This window comes from Salmo trutta, chromosome 11 (assembly GCF_901001165.1).
Source record: "Salmo trutta chromosome 11, fSalTru1.1, whole genome shotgun sequence".
Classification (NCBI taxonomy): Eukaryota; Metazoa; Chordata; class Actinopteri; order Salmoniformes; family Salmonidae; genus Salmo; species Salmo trutta.
In genome coordinates this window covers 5,788,424-5,804,608 of record NC_042967.1, presented here as the reverse complement: position 1 = coordinate 5,804,608, position 16,185 = coordinate 5,788,424, and the positions used below count along the sequence as shown (strand labels likewise).

The 16,185-nt window shown below is 41.6% G+C and overlaps 1 pseudogene; it reads left to right on the top strand.

Annotated features, from left to right (window-relative positions):
- The first annotated feature begins 4,435 nt into the window (after positions 1-4,435).
- LOC115201983 (toll-like receptor 3) lies at positions 4,436-9,326 on the top strand (annotated as a pseudogene).
- The last annotated feature ends 6,859 nt before the right edge of the window (positions 9,327-16,185 follow it).

Here is a 16,185-nt window from a genome sequence, read left to right as displayed (position 1 = left end):
ATTGTGGAATTTTGTCTTACTCTTTGTCTTACTCTACACTTCAAAGGGATAAACTGCTATTTTAGGGACTAAGGATGGAATCCTGATACAAAAATAATGAACCAACATTAAAATAGACATAAGGAAATGGCAGACTGTTGTAATGGAACAGTTTCTCTTGTTCACATAATTAATTTGAGGTTCTCTATTTAAGTAGTTTTTTTTGGTATCTGTACTTTACTATTTATAATTTGGACAACTTTTACTTCACTACATTCTTAAATAATGTACTTTTTACTCCATACATTTTCCCTTACACCCGAAAGTACATTTTGAATGCTTAGCAGGACAGGAACATCACTTATCAAGAGGACATTGCTGGTTATCCCTTCTGCTCTGATCTGGCGGACTCACTAAACACACATACTTCGTTTGAAAATGATGTCTGAGTGTTGGAGTGTGCCTCCTGTAAATTAAAATAACAAGAAAAGGGAGGTGTCTTGTTTGCTTAATAAAAGGAATTTGAAATTATTTTTACTTTTGATACTTAAATATGTTTACAACCAAATACGTTCAGACTTTTACTCATAGTATTTTACTGGGTGACTGACTTTTACTTGAGTCATTTTCTATTACGCAACCTACTTATTTTATTCATTTATTTACACATTTTCCAATGAGGAACTTATTGCTTAATCACTATCGCCATCTCCTGGACAAAAGCCAGTATGTTTAGAAATGGTCTGTTTAGTGAGCTTTGCAGTTATCACAAGTCTGAACAAGTCATTGACATTAAGTTCATAAAAATATTAAAACTGCAGTCTGCAATTGGTCCATTTTTGGACTTAGAATTAATAATAGCCATTATATTTTGGTCACGTGGCATTTACATATTCTTCAAGAACGAATATATCTTGGACCTTCTTTTTTAATATTTTCAGTGGTATTGTTAACAAACACTCCCCCATAAAGAAAATGAGAATTAAAACAGGTTCGACTGTGATCTTGCAGATTTACTCCACCTCAAGAATTGCATTTGGTGAAAGGCTCTGCACACACATACTCAGGCTGACTGGCTCTCGTTCAGGCAAATGAGAAATAAGTGCATTCAGGCTATCCGGGAGGCCAAAGCAAGTTACTTTAAGGACCAGTTCTCTCTCTGTGGGTCTAACCCCAAGAAGTTCTGGAAAACGGTTAAAGACCTGGAGAACAAACGCTCCTCCTCACAGCTGCCCATGTCCCTTAATGTTGATGATGTGGTTGTTACTGACAATAAGCACATGGCGGAGCTCTTTAATCACCACTTCATTAATAAGTCAGGATTCCTATTTGACTCAGCCATGCCTCCTTGCCCGTCTAACATTTCCTCATCTCCCACCCCTTCTAATGCAATTATCCCTGACACTTCTCCCTCTTTTTCCCCAGCCCCACTACTCCCTGCAGGCGGTCACTGAGTCCGAAGGTGCTAAAGGAGCTTCTTAAACTTGACCCCCAAAAAACATCTGGGTCAGATGGTTTAGACCCTTTAAGGTTGCTTCCCCTATCATCGCTAAGACTGTCTCCAACCTTTTTAACCTGTCTCTTCTTTCTGGGGAGGTTCCCATTGCTTGGAAGGCAGCCACGGTTTGTCCTTTATTTAAAGGGGGAGATCAAGCTGATAAAGCTAACTGTTATAGGCCTATTTCTATTTTGCCCTGTTTATCAAGCGTGTTGGAAAAACTTTTCAATAATCAACTGACTGGCTTTCTTGATGTCTATAGTATTGTCTTGGGTATGCAGTCTGGTTTCCGCTCAGGTTATAAATGTGTCACTGCAACCTTAAAGGTCCTCAAGGATGTCACCATGACCTTGATTCTAAGCAATGTTGCGCTGCTATTTTTATTGACTTAGCCAAAGCTTCTGATACGATAGACCATTCCATTCTTGTCGGCTGGCTAAGGAGTATTTGTGTCTCTGAGGGGTCTTTGGCCTGGTTTGCAATCTACCTCTCTCAGAGTGCAGTGTAAAAAGTCTCAATTTACATCAACAACATAGCTCAGGCAAAAGGAAGCTCTCTCATCCATTTATATGCAGATGACACAGTCTTATACTCAGCTGGCCCCTCTCCGGATTTTGTGTTAAATGCTCTACAACAAAGCTTTCTTAGTGTCCAACAAGCTTTCTCTATCCTTACCTTGTTCTGAACACCTCCAAAACAAAGGTCATGTGGTTTGGTAAGAAGAATGTCCCTCTCCCCACAGGTGTGATTACTACCTCTGAGGGTTTAGAGCTTTAGGTAGTCGCCTCATACAAATACTTGGGAGTATGGCTAGATGGTACCCTGTCCTTCTCTCAGCACATATCAAAGCTGCAGGCTAAGGTTAAATCTAGACTTGGTTTCCTCTATCGTAATCGCTACTCTTTCACCCCAGCTGCCAAACGAACCCTGATTCAGATGACCATCCTACCCATGCTTGATTATGGGGACATCATTTATAGATTGTCAGTTTAAGGTGCTCTCGAGCGGCTAGATGTTCTTTACAATTTGGCCATCAGATTTTCCACCAATGCTCCTTATATAACACGCCACTCCACTCTATACACCTCTGTAAACTGGTCATCTCTGTATACCTGTCGCAAGATGCACTGGAAGATGCTTATTTATAAAATCCTCTTAGGCCTCACTCCCCCCTATCTGAGACATCTACTGCAGCCCTCATCCTCCACATACAACACCCGTTCTGCCAGTCTCATTCTGTTAAAGGTCCCCAAAGCACACACATCCCTGGGTCGCTTGTCTTTTCAGTTCGCTGCAGCTAGCGACTGGAACGCGCTGCAACAAACACTCAAACTGGACAATTTTATCTCAATCTCTTCATTCAAAGACTCAATCATGGACACTCTTACTGACAGTTGTGGCTGCTTTGCGTGATGTATTGTTGTCTCTACCTGTCACGTCCTGCCCAGTAAAGGGGTTATTTGTTATTGTAGTTTGGTCAGGACGTGGCAGAGGGGTGCTTGTTTTATGTGGTTCGATGTTTGTTGGGATATGTTTTTATGTAGAGGGGTGCTTGTTTAGAGTATTCCGGGGTTTTGGTTATGGTCTATGTTTTGTATTTCTATGATCTGTCTATGTTGTGTATTTCTTTGTGTTGGCCTGGGTATGGCTCTCAATCAGGAACAGCTGTACATCGTTGTTGCTGATTGGGAGTCATACTTAGGTAGCCCTGTTTTCACATGTCCCTTGTGGGAAGTTCTTTTGCACTACTGTGTGTGTAGCTGGCATTACTGTTCATTTTCTTGTTTTGTCAGTGTTCAAATAAAGTTTAAAATGAGCACTTAACCCGCTGCGCCTTGGTCCACTTCATACGACGGCCGTTACACTACCTTCTTGTCCTGTTGTCTGTGCCCCATAATGTTTGTATCATGTGTTGTGTTGCTACCATGTTGATGTCATGTTGTGTTGCTACCATGACGTGTTGTCATGTGTTGCTGCCTTGCTATATTGTCTTAGGTCTCTCTTTATGTAGTGTTGTCTCTCTTGTCATGATGTCTGTTTTGTCATATATATATATATATATATGAGAGAGGCCTTTAGGTAGGCCGTAATTGTAAATAAGAATTTCTTCTTAACTGACTTTCCTAGTTAATAATAAATATAATTCATTTAAAAGTAAACAAATGTATGGACCAATCGCAGACTAGCTTTAATTTATGTATAGATTTTTTTTAATCAAAAGGCAAAAAGCTAGGCTAGTGGGGGGAAGTCTGTGGAATGGATGGGAATAGAAAGCGGTGCACATGTTTCACTAGGCTAGTGTTTCACTATAGGCTTACTTCAAGAGTCCTAACAGTGAGCAAAGAAAATACACGTTTATGGAAAACTACCTTCTTAACATAATTCATATTTTCTATGACTAATAATTGCAAGTCTATTAAAATACATTAGCAAAGCTTCTATCTCCAGGCCATCAGACTGGTAAATAGTCACCACTAGCCGGCCTCCACCCAGTACCCCGCCCTGAACTTAGTCACTGTTACTAGTCGGTTATCACCCGGTACGCTACCCTGCACCTTAGAGACTGCTTCTCTATGTATAGTCAAAGTCATTGAACACTGGTCACTTTAATAATGTTTACATACTATTTTACCCACTTCATATGTACAGTATATACTGCATTCTAGTCAAGGCTCAGCCAATATAACTACTACTGTACACACCTTTTCTATTAATATACTGTCTGTACACACACACCATCAAATACATACAGTATATATTCATATTCCAGACTCTGACATTATTTAATTTCTTTCTTTACATTTTGGGGATTTGTTTGTATTGTTAGGTATTACTGCACTGTTGGAGCTAGAAACTTAAGCAATTCGCTGCACCTGTGATAATATCTGTAAAATATGACCACGTGACCAATAAATTTGATTTGACTTCAGTAACATTTTCAGTACACTTCTGAGCATAATGGCATGGAGAAAGTTACTACACTCGGTTGGTGGTGCCCAGGGTGATGCGGAGCCTCTGGTGGAAGGTGGGCACCTTCTCCCTCTGCAGGGGCCAGTTGAGGAGGCAATGCGGGCGCAGCATGCCCCTGCGCAGGAGCAGAGAGCGGGACGGTCTTGCACGTCCTGCAGGAAGACCAGCACCATCGAGTCCCGGCTGTCCTCGATCCCATGGTGCAGGGTGTGGTGGGCCATGAACCTGGGGGGAAACGGGGAGGAGAATGGTGGGAGGTGAGGGGAGGGAAAGGAAATGGGAGGAAGGGGTTTTAAGGGAGAGGAGGGGAAAGGGGAGAAACACAGAGAGACAGAATATGGCATTTGTCAGAGCACAAGTAAAAGAGGCTTTAAGTACAGAAGTGTAAGAGGAATTATATTTCAGATCTCAATCATATACATGTAATTGACACTTTTATCCAGAGAGACGTGCAATCAAATCAGTCAAAAGGGTGAAACATGATCAGTGTTAGAATAAAATAATACAATAAAAGTTTTTAAAAGAACTTTATGGTCCAATGCCAAAAATAGGGTCATGATGAGTTCAGAATAATTGCATTTTAGAATTATGTCATTTTGCAGACACTTTTGAATGATTATGACGCTATCCAGACGCTAAGAGAATTTTCTGTATAAAAAAATAATGTACTGCTTGTTTGGGTTTCATATCTTCTTCCAAAATGTCCTACTCCCACTTCACACCATCTCCCCTTCCCCTGTTTGAGTGAAACTTGTTCAGTTTAATTTTAAAAAGAATACTCATGGTATTATTAATATCATAACACAATGTCGGACTATCAAATGAAAACGTCAACATGATCTACTTTCATTTCCCGAAATAAAGACTACTGCAGATTTTCACACCATGGTCCTTATCAATGTTCTCTTTTCCCTGACCAGTGACCACACATGCTCTACCAAAGCTTATGTGAATTGAATGTTAAAAAAAATATAACAATCTTCATTTTACTTACTGGCGTCCAGGGCTTGTGCACCTGGACGTGGGCTTCAACAGCCTCACCAAGCTGGAGGACAACCTGTGTCAGACCCTGGGCCTGCTGAGGACATTGAACGTGCAGCACAACGAGGTACATCTGCTGACGTTGAAGAGCTGAGCAACTGCACCAATCTGACAGAGCTTAACCTGGCTGGCAACAGGTTGAAGCTACAGGGAGAGCCCTGTAGCAGGTAGGGATCTACAGGTAGGGATCTGCCCGGTGTCATGGTGTTGGTGATGACGATGATGATTGTAGCAGTTGTGGATGTGTTGGTAATGAAATACAGTACTAGATGATGATGATACAGATGAGAGTGCGGTGACGCTCTTGACTCTTCAGGACAATATTTTGGGACCATTTCTTTTTTGTTTCTTTCATTTATCATCCGATGAGTTCGATTTGGGTGTTATTTTTCAAGCCTCAGCCATAGACAAAGTACGATTTGATTGTAGTTGTCTGTTACATTTTCTCTCAAAATCTCTTGGAACATCTTTCAATTTTTCACCAGAGTCTGACACTGCTGGATGTTTCCAGAAATGACCTGAAGACAGCCAAGTTGGGCACCTGCCTTCAGCTTCCAAGACTGGTGACTCTCATCTTGTCTGGCAACATCATATCAACCTTCAAAAAGGATGACTTCTTCTAAGTAATTCCTCATCCCTACGAGTCCTCCACCTGTCGAATCTAAAAACTCTAACAGCGGTACGAAAGATACTGTGAAATGGGAAATGATAGGATGTTATTGCTTTCAGCTGCTGGCACTAGGAATAAGAACCACGCTCAACCAATCACACCTTGGTTTCATTTACCTGTCATGTTCCACTTTTCACCTTTTTTATGTTGTCAAGATCACTTCAGTGTTTCCTCTATATTGTTTTATAGGCGTAGTGCAAGCCACCAAATTAATATCAAGGGCATTTTGAACCAACAGTTTCATATGAAGCCAAATTAGGCAAAAGAGGAACAGAGCAAGGCAGTATCCCAACCTATTCAATGGTAGTGAAAACTGGATCACTCAACTCCTCACTTTAAAGGTTGTAATAATGCGACATCCCACTTGCCACAGACGTCAATTCAACATTTATTCCACGTTGGTTCAACGTAATTTAGTTGAAATGACATGGAGACAACATTTATTCAACCAGTGTGTGCCCAATGGGATACTATAAATAAGTAGGAAGTAGTAGGTTCAAGGTATTTTGACAACTTATCTACAATTTATGGCAGCATCTTGTACAGCATCTAATCTGCAACTAATCAGTCCTTTTTTTTTATTGTAGTTTGAGCCTGATTGCCTGAAGCCCATTGCAGGCATACATGAGTTAGTCATGAATGGGAGCAAACTTGGCACTCCGCTCATGTCTAAACTTTGCACAGAGCTCTCTGGACCGCAATCTGCAGCCTCTCCCTACAGAAGACACAGCTAGTCATACTAGCCAACACCACCATCAAAGGCCTGGGGAAGACCCACCTCACTTATTTGGATCTATCCCACAACAGCATAGCAAAGATAGGGGATGGTTTCTTCCAGTGGCTGCCCATGCTGGAAGTTCTTTCTCTGGAGCAGAACAACCTCAAGCACCTGACTAAGGACACTTTTCACTGGCTGGGGAATCTGTCACGGCTCAACCTAAGATGGACCTGGTGAAGAGTCACCCTTCTGCTTACCCTATTATTGACGACTTCTCCTCCCAGCTACTAGGGGCACTGGAAAGCCTGAGCATGGAAAATACTGCCTTTCGAAACATCTCAGCGCTCACCTGAGTGGGACCAGCTGCATGTCGCTCAAAATCATCACCAACCAGACCTTTGTGTCACTTGCAGATTCACCGCTTCTTACGCTAAAACTTACACACAGCGATCTCCCATCTAGACCCTGGAGCCTTCTCCAGCTTAGGCAATCTCACCACCTTTCTGCTGGGCAACAACTCCATTTCCCAGGCCCTGACGGGGAAAGAGTTCCAGAGATTGGGTCAGCTACAGGAGATCAACCTCTCTAACGGCAACCAGAAGATCACCCTCAGCCCTATGTCCTTCGTCCACGTACCCACTCTCAGGACTCTGATGCTGGGGAGAGCTCTGACCGGCACCCTGGATCTGAATCGCTCATCGTTCAAGCCTCTGTCCAACCTCAACATCCTGGACCTCAGCAACAACAACATCGCCAACATCAGCATTGGTCTTCTGGCGGGACTAGAGAATCTGAAGGTGCTGAAGCTTCAGCACAACAACTTGGCCCGGGTGTGGAAAAGTGCCAACCCGGGTGGGCCAGCTGGTCATGGAGAAGAACCCATTCGACTGCACCTGCGAGAGCATCTTGTGGTTTGTGGCGTGGCTGAACAGAACCAACTCCAGTGTGCTGGGCCTCGTGACGAGCATGTGTGCAACACGCCGCAAGCCTACTACAACTGCTCGGTCATGGAGTTCGACACGCTCTCCTGCAAGGATATGACACCATTCCAGGCGCTCTACGTGCTCACCAGCACTGTGGTCCTGACTTTAATGGTGACCTCGCTCCTAGTGCGCTTCCAGGTTTGGAGGATTCAGTTCTACTGGAATGTTCTGATCAACCGTATGCTAGGATTGAGCGATGCCAATTCCAGGGAGGGGAGAGAGTTTGACTATGACGTGTTTGTCATTAATGCTGCGAAGGATAAAACCTGGGTGGAACGAAGCTTGTACCCCCTAGAGGACGAACAGGGGTATACATTTTATGTGCAGGATCTAGATGCAGTGGGAGGTGACTTGCGACTGGAGTCCATTATGGAGAATATGAGAAGGTCCAGGAAAATACTATTTGTGGATACCAAAACTCTTCTCGAAGACTCCATGTGTCGACAGTAAGTAAAATGAAGATTGTTATATTTTTTGTAACATTCAATTCACATAAGCTTTGGTAGAGCATGTATGGTCACTGGTCAGGGAAAAGAGAACATTGATAAGGACCATGGTGTGGAAGTCTGCAGTAGTCTTTATTTCGGGAAATGAAAGTAAATCATGTTGACGTTTTCATTTGATAGTCCGACAATGTGTTATGATATTAATAATACCATGAGTATTCTTTTTAAAATTAAACTGAACAAGTTTCACTCAAACAGGGGAAGGGGAGATGGTGTGAAGTGGGAGTAGGCAATTTTGGAAGAAGATATGAAACCCAAACAAGCAGTAAAACATTTTTTTACACATAAAATGCTCTTAGTGTCTGGATAACAATTTATTCATAAAAAAAAAGTTTAATTATCATTCAAAAGTGTCTGCAAAATGATATAATTGTAAAATGCAATTATTCTGAACTCACCATGACCCTATTTTTGGCTTTGGACAATAAAGTTCTTTGAAAAACTTTTGTTTTATTTTATTCTAACACTGATCATGTTTCACCCTTTTGACTGATTTGATTGCACATCTCTCTGGATGAAATTGTCAATTACATGTATATGATTGAGATCTGAAATATAATTCCTCTTACACTTCTGTACTTAAAGCCTCTTTTACTTGCGCTCTGACAAATGCCCTCTTCTGTCTCTCTGTGTTTCTCCCATTTCCCCTCCTCTTCCTTAAAACCATTTCCTCCCATTTCCTTTCCTTTCCTTTCCCTCCCCTCACCTCCCACCATTCTCCTCCCTGTTTCCCCCCAGGTTCATGGCCCACCACACCCTGCACCATGGGATCGAGGACAGCCGGGACTCGATGGTGCTGGTCTTCCTGCAGGACGTGCAAGACCGTCCCGCTGTCTGCTCCTGCGCAGGGGCATGCTGCGCCCGCATTGCCTCCTCAACTGGCCCCTGCAGGGGGAGAAGGTGCCCACCTTCCACCAGAGGCTCCGCATCGCCCTGGGCACCACCAACCAAGTGTAGTAACTTTCTTCATGCCATTATGCTCAGAAGTGTACTGAAAACATTACTTAAGTCAAATCCAATGTGTTGGTCACGTACCCATATTTTACAGATGTTATCACAGGTGCAGCGAATTGCTTAAGTTTCTAGCTCCAACAGTGCAGTAATACCTAACAATACAAACAAATCCCCAAAATGTAAAGAAAGAAATTAAGAAATCTCAGAGTCCGGAAAATGAATATATACTGTATGTATTTGATCGTGTGTGTGTACGGACAGTATATTAATAGAAAAGGTGTGTACAGCAGTAGTTATATTGGCTGAGCCTTGACTAGAATGCAGTATATACTGTACATATGAAGAGGGTTAAACAGTGTGTAAACAGTATTAAAGTGACCAGTGTTCAATGACTTTGACTATACATAGAGAAGCAGTCTCTAAGGTGCAAGGTAGAGTACCGGGTGATAACCAACTAGTAACAGTGACTAAGTTCAGGGCGGGGTACTGGGTGGAGGCCGGTGGTGACTATTTACCAGTCTGATGGCCTGGAGATAGAAGCTTCTTTTCAGTCTCTCGATCCCAGCTTTGTTGCACCTGTACTGCTTCCATCTTCCATATGGTAGAGGGGTGAAGAGGCCGTGGCTCGGGACGCTGAAGTTCTTGATGATCGTCTTGTCCTTCCTGTGACACCGGGTGCTGTAGATGTCCTGGAGGGCAGGCAGTGTGCCCTCCAGGACATCTGACCGCACCACCCTCTGGTGAGTCCTGCGCCTGCCGACGGTATTTTTAAGTTTCCATAATATTTCGCTATAGTTCTTAAATAATGACAGTGGCTGTAAGGGTATGGAAAGTGTGCAAAACGGTTGCTCTCATTGTATGGTTCAGAGTAAAGTTAATGGCGTGCACTACTGTAGCTTTCATTCAGCGGCTAAGATTTTAAGGAAGTGCACTTGAAAGTACAATACTGTAGGCTTCAAACAATGGTTGAGGATACAAGGAAGTGTACACTAGAAAGTGTGCAATATTGTAAGTCTCATTTAACCGCTGAATGACAAAGTAAGTGGACTTAATGTGCTAAGTGACACGTTTCAGTAGCTGAGGGCAGTGCTAAGCAAGCCTAAATATCTGATATTGAGTGAAAAATTCCATTTTTTTTAACCAAGCTAAATTATCTGATGTCATCTAGATAAAAACACAAAGCACTAATTGTAAGTGAATAATCAGTCAATTTAAGATATTTAGGCTTGCTTAGATTTCACTTTTTGCAGTGTTTATTTGGAAATGAGCCATATCTTAGACCTAGCACTTATTTGTACAGGTGACATTTGACAAAATGGTCACAGCATGTTTTTGCATTATACTGTATATGGTGTCTCTCGCCACACTGTTTCATGGAATTGTATGTTTGTTGTAACTACCGTTTCATTGCACAGTCTATTTTTAACCCTTGAAAATAGTGTTTCACGAATTTGGTTATGTGATCGTCAAGCCCATTCAAAAGATTAGGGGACAGGACCAGGAAGTATGACGCAGGACATGGGTTAGCACAGACACTCTGGGTTAATTTGATGTAGAACAGGGGTAGGCAACTTGATCGGGGGTGTAGCGGGGTGCGTAACTGACGGCAGAGAAGTCAGGCGCAGGAGAGCAGAACTGGGTAATAACCAGAGATTTATTTAGCAAAACCAACGGCAACCAGAACAACAAGATAAATGGGCACAAAATAACCCGTCGTGCGCTCACGGGGAATGTGCACAAGCACTACAATAAACAATCCCACACAAAGACATGGGGGGAACAGAGGGTTAAATACACAACAAGTAAATGAGGGGATTGAAAACAGGTGTAAGGAAAACAAGACAAACAAAATGGAAAATGAAATGTGGATCGATGATGGCTAGAAGACCAGCGACGCCGAGCGCCGCCCAAACAAGGAGAGGACCTGACCTCGGCGGAAGTCGTGACAGGGGGGCTGGAACATACAGTAATTATAATTTATACACTGCAAATTAACCACATCTAAGCCCAAAAAGTGATTATTTTTAAATGCAACAATTGTATACGTTGATTACATTGAGACATGATCAGTTTTTTTTAACATTTAAACTAAATTAAACACATTTTTAGTTGAATTCTTGATTTCAGTCTTTGTTGACTGAAAAACTTTGGGAGACCCAAAACAAAAACAGTTGAAGGATGGTTTTGTAGAAGGTATTGGCCATGTTTGAGAGCATCAATTCTGCTCAGTCGCTGATCATTCACTGATCTACAAATCATAGTGAGTAGTTATTTACAAGGTGGTTTGCAGATCACTGACAGAGTAGATCATTGGCTTAACAAAAATGCTTTAAAACGTAGTTTCATGGTTAATTACAGTAGGGTTATTTTACAGTGTAGTTTTAATACTCCTGCTAGCAATACTAAAGTAATGCTGTAAAATAACCCACTATTGCGCACATTAACCATGTAATATTCTCTTCAATATAACCAAAATATCAGATGAACTTAGACCTTAAACAAACCTTCATATTTTTATTTTTCTGCTGTGGGAACTGCTTTTAAGTAGGTCATTTCAGTTGTTTTGTACACTTACTTGAAAGTTAGAATTTTGTTTAATAGAATATGGTTCAACAAAAATCTATCTTTGTATTTGTCTCATGACGTCTAGTGTTGATTTGAATGCATTCTTGTTTTTTGGAGCGTCTGTTTCTTTCCCTTCTGTATGCTATTCAGCATGTCTAACGTTTTCAGGAAAGTTGGATTTTGACAGTCTTTACTTCAAAACTTTGTGAAAAAATAAACTAACTTAAATCCTAAATCCTGTACCCTCAAATGGGTCGCGAAAAGCTAGGTACTAAATGTGACATTCTCCCATTTTGTTTTATTTTGAGGGGAAACTTAAAAAACAAAAAAGCCTGCCAAAAACTAGCCAGCTCCTGGCCACATCCTTAAAACTGACTTCTAACAAACGGCACAGGAACTATGGGACCCTGAAAGTAAGCCGTTGGCATTTGGGTCACTTAAAACGTTCCTTAACTTGAATAAAAAAGGGAGAGGAATAACTAAACTTTGCTCATTAAAAGAAAGAGGAAGGAGGCTTACTTCAAGGGTTTGTGGATTAAGAAAGGGAGGAAAAGGGGATAAACTATGAACACTCCCACTGGGCACAAACGTAATTTTAAAATCTAGTTTTGATTTACAATTGGTTGAGTTGTCAACGTTAAATCAACAAAAACAAAAAATTCACCATGTTATTGGATTTAGGTTCAAAGTTAGGTGGAAAAAAATAAAATCCAAGCAGTTTTCTGTGTTGTTTGGGGTGGTAGGTAGACTAGTGGTTAGAGTGTTGGACTAATAACCAAAAGATTGCAAGATGAAATCCCTGAGCTGACAAGGTAAAAATCTGTCCTGCCCCTGACCAAGGCAGTTACCCACGGTTCCTAGGCCATCATTGAAAATAATAATTTGTTCCTAACTGACTTGCCTAGTAAGATAAAATTGATTCAATGTCATCACAGATTCTTGGTGTTGAAAGGATGTGGAAACAACATTGATTCAACCAGTTTTTGACTAGTGGGTTTTTAGTTACATGATCATGTTTTCAATTCATAAGCACTCAGTAATTCATCAGTTCTGTATTATACTCTACATGATTGTGTTACATGATACTACCCCATTTGTATATGCTTAGGGACACACGTGGGATTTTGGGGGGGATTTTTCACTATTTTTATTTATTAGGATCTCTTTTAGCCCACCAAGGGCTAGTCTTGCAAGAGTCCTTTACGTATGTCAGAAATGTTTGGAAATAGTATAGAGCAAGGGTGTTCAACTCTTACCCCACGAGATCCGGAGCCTGATGGTTTTCTGTTTTACCTGATAATTAATTGTGCACACCTGGTGTCCCAGGTCTAAATCAGTCCCTGATATAGAAGGGAACAATGAAAAAACGCAGTGGAACTGGCTTTGAGGTCCAGAGTTGAGTTTGAGGGTTATAGAGTACATCCTAAGAATGAAATGTTCCCTTGTGTGATATCATCAAGTACTTCTAAGAGGTCTGGATATAAAACCTTAGCGGCCCAAATGATGCTTACGCTGCTGAGTTGCTAGTTCAAGCCCAGATCCAAGGCCTTCATTGGAAGTCCAACACCCACCGTATTTGTTTTAGGGATTGCCCCTTTTCCTGATATACTTTTTCAAGTTTCAATCATAGCTCTTCCCCCTTCATTTGCTACAAAAGTAACACCCCTTTTTTAAGGGCATCTCACTGTGAATTGGCAAGGGGGCCTGCATCCTAAACAAGTTGACGACTGTATTAGTAGCCTGCTATTGTGGCTCACTTCAGGGGTACTCGTAGGGGTAGCCTCCCCGATTCTCCCTGAGGAGCATTACATGGTCAGTGATTGGACATCTGTCCATAATTACACGGAACTTTTGTCTACTATTGCTAAAGAATGAGACCCTGAAGCAAATGTACATTTATGAGTCAATATTGGACCACCACCTAACTAACCAAGATGAATATCGGTGAATTGCTGAGTGGGTCGATCGTTTTGGTCTTACTCCTGACTATACTGACCGGCGTCTTTACCGGGCAGTTCCTCAGCAGCTCTCTGCACAGATATTTTTTGTATTTTGAGGAGGGTGTGCTTTTATCAATTTAGCGTTGGGGAACTTCTAACCATGAAGACTTGAATTATGCCATCCGTAATATCTTTAGGAAATACTTTGTAGCAGTAAAGAAAGAAAATAAATCAATTTATTCAAAAGATACGTGAATACAATATCCAATTTCAACGGTTAATCACGTTAATCTGTTTGTCCCAAATGTCCTAGAAATCAGGCTGTTCTCATTAACACAATATATTGTCTGCATTGTTGCTGCATGGAGATTCGCAGCACGGCAACTTCTTCAGACCTTGTGTGAAGAAAGCGGTCAAGCTGCCACTGTTTTGGTAAAAAGCTGATGGGGCTGGAAAATGTAACCACTCAACTTTATAGACATAGCTATGGATTCAAGGACTGACCATCCATGATATCAAAATAATCATTTTAACCATGTTTTGGCTTATAACTGTCTTTGAATAAAACGTTGCTGTGTTATGACAGGCAGTTATCATCTGAGTGTGTGCGTCTATACACATACATCTGTGTGTGTCTATACCTGTCTGTGTCTGTCTGCATGTTTTACATTTTTATTTTACAATTTAGTCCTTTAGCAGACGCTCTTATCCAGAGCGACTTACAATAGTGCATACTTTTTCGTACTATGTACTACATGTGCGTGCATGACAGTACAAAATACTATCCCTTGATGAACATCCATGTTTACCTCTTTCCCCCTCCCTACTGGTTAATCATTCATAACTAGTGGCCGGAATAACATAGAAAAGTGGGGAACAGGTAAGGATTCAATTCCACCTGATATGAGTTGAAGCCAGCAGGTCTCAGACATTCATTTGGAGGTTGTTTAAGCCATGTACTACCCAGAGATGGTGATTGTTTTGGGGGCTTACACTTTTTTTTTTACACTTTTTGTTTCAATGCTGACCTACGCCACCTACCAGCTACTCAGCAGTTATCTGTATAAATGGAGGGAGATGAAGCCCATACCAGAGATGGAAGGCATATACCCCCTCATTGGGAACGCATTGCAGTTCAAAGCCAACGCCAGAGGTGAGAGAGACACAGTTGTGAGAAAAAGCAGGAGACGAGAAGGGAATTTTGATGAGGGGGTGCTTTTATCAGTTTAACATTTGGGTTCTAACCATGATGACTTAAATTATGCCAGCCTTTCCATAACGTTAAGAAATACTTAACATTTAAAGAAAATAAGTCAATTTATTCAAAAGATTTGTGAATCAGATATCCTGTTTGAATGGTGAATAACGTTGATCTGTCCTAGAAAGGAGACTGTTGCCATTAACACAATATATTGCCTGCATTGTTGCTTCACTGAGATTCGTGTAGTCTTCACAATCCATGCGCCGCATCACAACAAGAATTATCATGCTACACATTAGCAACTTCTGTGGTTTATCTACTGCCGTTCCTGATACCGCACGGCAAAGCAATGCACAAGGCCCTAAAAATTGTCAAAGTCTCCAGCCACCCTAGTCATAGACTGTTCTCTTTGCTACCGCAAGGCAAGCGGTACCGGAGCGCCAAGTCCAGGTCAAAGAGGCTTCTAAACAGCTTGTATCCCCAAACCATAAGACTCCTGAACATCTAATCAAATAGCCACCCAGACTATTTGCATTTTTTAAACTGCTTTGTTGGTTAGGGGCTTGTAAGTAAGCATTTCACTGTTGTATTCGGTGTTTAGGCCATGTACTACAGAGATGGTGATCGTTTTGGGGGCTTACACTTTGGGGCTGCTGGGGGTGAGCCTCTTCTTTGCAATGCTGACCTACACCACCTACCAACTACTCAGCAGTTACCTGTGTAAATGGAGGGAGATGAAGTCCATACCGTAGATTGAAAGCCAACTCCGGAATTGAGGGAGGAGAGGAGATGTGAGGAGAAGGGAAGAGAGAGGAGAGGACAGTAGTTTAGGTAGTAAGTGTTTTTAGTAGTAATTGTTTTTTTTACACACACGCTGCACTTTGGTCCGCTCCTTCCTACGACAACCGTGACACTGCTGCTTTGGGTGCAAGCGTGCCAAAGCAAACCCGACTGTATTGAATACTCAAATTTTCCATAAAAACGTAATTTACTAAAGCAAAAATAATTCACTTTGCTTCAGCTATTTTTTTTATGTAGAATGGGGTTTTTAAGTTTTTATATATTTGCTGTTAACTGTCTGTTTGCTGATGATGATGCCATGCCAATGACCAACGTTGTAATGCGTCTGTGTGTAGCTGATGTAGATGAGTCAGGCGCAG